The sequence below is a fragment of the Crocuta crocuta genome, unplaced genomic scaffold, assembly GCF_008692635.1.
Source record: "Crocuta crocuta isolate KB4526 unplaced genomic scaffold, BGI_CrCroc_1.0 scaffold102, whole genome shotgun sequence".
NCBI lineage: Eukaryota > Metazoa > Chordata > Mammalia > Carnivora > Hyaenidae > Crocuta > Crocuta crocuta.
In genome coordinates this window covers 4,478,907-4,484,489 of record NW_027530019.1, presented here as the reverse complement: position 1 = coordinate 4,484,489, position 5,583 = coordinate 4,478,907, and the positions used below count along the sequence as shown (strand labels likewise).

Below are 5,583 nucleotides of genomic sequence, written 5' to 3'. Positions count from 1 at the left end.
CCCCGCGCGCCCCCCCCCCCACCAAGAAACCTGGGCCTTGCTTGCCACATGTGCCTGAGAATGCATGTGATTCCTTTCAGCTGTTCTATGCTTCTTATCTTGATTAGATGCAGAGGTCTGGGGACTCTAAAAGCCCCCATATAACTTGTCCCAACCTGACCAGAAGATGTTTCCAGTTTTTTTAATTCCAGGCCCATTCCAAACCAAGGGTGTGCCCATTCCAAATCAATAAATCAATTCGTTCCATTATTTCAATAAGAAAATACACTTTCAGGGTGGGGGTCCTTTTGACAGAAAAAGAAACCAGAAATAATCTTGTATGGACCTCGTCACAAAATACAACAAATAGATTAAATGCATTTGCACTGCAAACGGTTGGGATTAAACCTTCATAAGTAATGAATACCAAGACCTGAAAGACAGACGGAGAAAAGAAGGCAGAAAGGGGGAAGGAATTAATAAGGGAGATGGTGGGGAGATCCAAACAGGGCTCAAACCCAAGTCAGGGGTGAGATTAGCACCTCTCCAGAACAATAAAGGTACATGTGTTTAATCAAAGCCAAAGGGAACATACAAAGTGGCATGTGGAAAATAAAAAAGTAAGTCTTCAGCACTGACTGAAGAGAAAGGAGACCAGCCCAGCCTACAGAGCCTCTGTAGTTCTCTGTCATACCACTCACCAAGCACCTGAACCTAGAGGCTTCTTCAACAGACACCCTTCCTTCCTATAATAATAGCTTTTCCTTTTAAAACTCTTAGAGGTGACAGCAGCCACTTTTCACATGGCCTGATGACTCCTGACCGACCAGTTTAGTAACATCAGATCTTGCATGAAAAACACAAAAATAAACAGAAAACAGAAAGGAGAGAAGACCTCGGGGACTCAGGACTGCTTTTTCCAAACTCCATTTTCTTTTCCCCAGTTATAACAGAAGTGCTACCTAAATAGCCCCCACTTGAGCATTCACTGGCGGCTTCCCAGATGTCCACCACTAACCAAGGGCGCTGGCAGGACAATGTGGGTGAGGTTATATAACTTGTAGGAAGTCATTTTTTACACAAAGGAAAGTGGCTAAATTCTGGTTGCTCCCATTATGGCCTATCACTGACATTAAAAAGTAAATTAGAACTGATTTCAACTGGCCCAAGTTGTTTGAGTAATTACGTTGTGGAAGAGGGGACTGTTCTCTAAATTCTAAGAATTCAAAATATTCTTCCTCTTCACCAATAACGTTCATTCCTAAATTTTGTAGAAGCTTGAATTGAGTTTCTCCAGCAAAACCTGCATAAAATATTGGGTTGATAGCAGCCCTTAAAGCTTATTCCATTCAGTTTCCTGACCCGACTCAATTTCTCAAGTCTTCAAAGTTGGCCACCAAAAAAATAAATAAGTAAATAAGAATGTGTTTTGGGCAAAAACAACATGATACACAGTCCCTGCCAATAGGAATATAAAAAACAGGCTCATTTGATCATTTTTATTATTACAAGCAAAGACTGACATGGAGACAAATACAGCCTTGAACATGTTGGCTTGTTCCTCCCTGGCCCCAAGGCTCATCCAACTTCTGGCCTGATACCAAGGGTGTGGTTCTAGACAGGAATAGGCAGTAAGGCCAACGGGTTCTGCCTTGGTTCTGGAGGCCAAGCCCCAATTCAGCCTTTCTCAAAGAGTGTGGTCCCACTGATTTAAGTACTAAATACAGAGCCTGGTCAAAACAAAATGGTGGGAACAAAGCCAAAGTACATTTTTTTTTTTTATTTTCAGAAGTACTCCGCTTCCCCTTTCTTAGCCTTGTTAGCATAAAACAAAAGCTTCCAAACTTTTTCTTCCCTTTTCCAAAAAAGGGTAAATAGTTTCCTCTGAAGGGAGCCCTGTACTCATTTCTGTATCCCCACAGCCTACCATACTGCCTACATAATAGTATCTCAGTGCTTACTTGTTGGAAAGATAGAAAAAAATTCCTATCATTTCAAAAGAGAGGATGGGGAATGAGATGGGTGCTGGAGTAGATTTAAGATGAATGAAAGAAGTGGGTATTCTCCTATGGTAGTAATGATAAAGAGGACTGGAAGACCTAGGAGGCCAGCCACCATGGTGGGCTTAGGCTGACCTAACTCTAAGAAGATACAAATAGATCTGAGAACACTAGGGGAAAAAGCAGGAACCTTAAAGCACATCAGAAGCAAATCAATAGGTACCGTAGCCATAAAGCATAATAAAGACTAAGGAAAAACTTTAGGACCCTTCTTCCTTTTGCTAATAGTATTGGAAAAGAGTTGGAGGCGGTAAACAGAGAATGGGTGAAAGAACAATTTAGAAAAAATAGCATTTTCTCTCAGATAGTTGTTCACTACAAACAGGTTTATTTTTTTAATTTTTAAAAAACATTTAAATGTTTCTTATTTATTTCTGAGAGAGAGAGAGAGGCGGCGTGAACAGGGGAGGGTCAGAGAGAGAGGGAGACACAGAATCTGAAGCAGGCTCCAGGCTCTGAGCTGGCAGTCGGCACAGAGCCCGATGCGGGGCTTGAACCCACGAACCGTGAGATCATGACCCGAGCCGAAGTTGGGTGTTTAACCGACTGAGCCACCCAGCGCCCCATAATTTTTTTAATATATTGTCAAATTGGTTTTCATACAACACCCAGTGCCCATCCCAACAAGTTAGAGCATAAAGCCATCGTTAATGGGCAATGAAACAACTGGGAGAAAAGATCATGTCAATGAGGAGATAGAAATATAATCAGACTAGCCGGTTACATTTGTTTTCCCCTCTGAGGAGAACAGAGAGGAAAGCAGATAGCAATTCACCCAGTTCACAGCCAAACAGAAATGCTCTAGGTCCATCCTAAACAAAATCCATAAGATTTTATTCTCACCCTTCCTCAGCACGCTAAATTTAGTCATCTGGATTGTTGGTTAATTACCAACCTAACAACTTTCTTTACCTAAAACATTTACCTTCAAGTGGAAATCTATAGTTTATCATGAAAATGGAACTCGATACCCAATATTCCATGATTCTCCAGAGAATTTGGCTTTCTCTATATATATTAATAGCATTATTTATTAATTATATGCACTGCAACTTTTTAATAAGACAAATTATCTATTGAGTAAGACACCATCATTGCTCTTCAAGAGTTTCTCCAGCCAAGAGTTTCTCAGAATTTAGGAGACTAACCATTCACTGCTGTCCTGATGATGTGATAAATATTTTTTTCTTAAGAGTGTCACCTTCCTATTTTCTCAAGCCTCTTCATTCTTCAGCCTTCAAGCCTCAGCCACCCATCATCACTACCATAATGGCCATATCAACACCAGGGAAGCTATTCTTCTGGTCTTTAGAAGGAATCTAGGTCTCCTGCAATCATATCAGCTAAGCTCTTGGGTTGTGCATCTGTCCAGGTGAATGGGAAACTCTCTGGTAAGTAAAAAGTCATAAGATGCTAACCAAGTCTCTTTTTCTGTAACCAAAAAGAGATGCTTGCTTTTGTGTGTTTTAATTACACACATGCTATTCTTTAGAAAGGACCGCAAAATACACAAAGATTCCTGAAATAAAGAGTCAACCTTTCCTTGGTTCAGAACTCAGCATTAACAGTCATACAAAATATGTAAACTTGTCATAAATTGCAAAAAAACAGATCTCAGTCCAGTCAGTAACAATATGCAACAGATTCTTAAACACATTTGGACAACTTATATCCAGGGCTTTCCCCAAGGCATAAAAATGTCCAGTTTGCAAATGTATAACTGACAACTATCTCCAGTTACTTATTTATAAAAAGCCTTTCAATTCCCTAAAACTCTAATGTGAAAAATCAAGGCCTGCTCTATTTTTATACTTGTTATATTAGATCAAGCTATTTGTTTTTCCTTACAAAATTCAACAGACTATGTATCAATTATTTTCTGATGTTAGAAATGTATAAAAATATTTATATAAAAACTTTTTAAGTAAACAGATTTACCTACCAAAACTCAAAACACTGTCTTGCCTGTAGTGGTCTCTATATTTGCCCAACTCTTCTATAAACCCTTGTCAGGGATCCTGACGTTCAAGATCACTGAGAACATTGCTACTTTTTAAAAATATGATGATGTCATCTGAGTCCCAGGTGGACTTGATCTCTGATAATTAATTTTGTATTTAGAGTATTCTTAAAATTTATTTATCCTGATCAGCAGCTAGGTTGTCATGCTAATTCCCCACTTCTCCAGTGCGGACTTCCTGCTTGTAGTTCACAGCCTCTTGTGGCCTTCCACAAAATAGGCTTTGCCAGCAGTCTTGGGGTCGTATTCTGGCTCCTCCACTTAGTAACCATGTGACATTGGGAAAATTATTCAGCTTTTCTGAATCTCAAACTCCTTGCCCATAAATTGGAGGCAATAATAATCTCTTCCTCTCAGGGCTATAAGGATTTAATGAGATAATGTGTACAGTTACTTAGCACAATGCTTGTTATATAGTGACTGTGTTCATATATCAACAACATGTTTAAGGCCTGGAGAACTTTAGGACCTGTACCAAACTAAATCTGGCTCATTCTTTGGAAATGAGCACTTGTTCGAGTCTGTCTTCTCTGCTGGGCTATAAGCTCTGTGAAAGCAAGGCTTGGGTCTGATTTATTAACCACTGTATCTGTAGACTTAGCAAATCCCTGGTCAATTGTGTTAAATACACATTTATTGAGTAAATGGACAGTGACTGAGTGAATGAATGAAAGTTTATGAAAGTTTCAAGCCATGCCTAAGGAGGTCACTAGCAAGACACTGTCCTTGGGTCCAGGTCCAAAAGTAAGGAGATAGGAAGGGGCGCCTGGGTGGCTCAGTCGGTAAAGCATCCAACTTCAGCTCAGGTCACGATCTCACAGTTCGTGGGTTCGAGCCCCACGTCGGGCTCTATGCTGACAGCTAGCTCAGAGCCTGGAGCCTGTTTCAGGTTCTGTGTCTCCCTCTCTCTCTGACCCTCCCCCGCTGACGCTGTCTCTCTCTCTCAAAAATAAATAAAACATAAAATTTAAAAAAAACAAAAACAAAAACAAAAGTAAGGAGACAGGAATACTTATGAGGGATACCCTCAGGTCCTAGCCATCTCCGTTTTGAGCCTTGGTGTCCCCAATGGGGACTACTCTAGGAACAGGAGTGGGAAACCGAGGTCTTCAAATACTTGGAAGATGTGCACTTACAATTCAAATCTAAAGAATTGTAGTTTGGTTCTAGAGAAAGTATTTTGGCAAAGTCTCAGAAGAAAAACCACATGGTAACTAGACACAAAAATAATACCATACCCAGATTTGCCCAGAAGTCACAAGCTACAAGATATACTTAGCACAGACAGAACATGAAAAGGGTATGCCTCACATGTCTGTCTCATCTGTTAGTCCACGCCACAGCTAGGCAGGGCATTTCCCGATGTACACTATGTTGACATCATGCTTTTAGTTTAAACTAAAGGATGCAATACATGGTTTTAATTCCCACAACTCAAAGAAGTTTTTTCTAGCCACCAGACTAAAACCTGAAATCTAGTGATGACCACTGACAAAGGTGAACAGAGAAGACCAAAAAAAGGTG

The 5,583-nt window shown here is 40.2% G+C and overlaps 1 protein-coding gene across 3 annotated transcripts in view; it reads right to left on the bottom strand.

Annotated features, from left to right (window-relative positions):
- Positions 1 to 5,583, bottom strand: part of ATP8B4 (ATPase phospholipid transporting 8B4 (putative)) — a 232,666-nt gene that overhangs the window by 99,998 nt on the left and 127,085 nt on the right. The gene's annotated exons all lie outside the window — the stretch shown is intronic.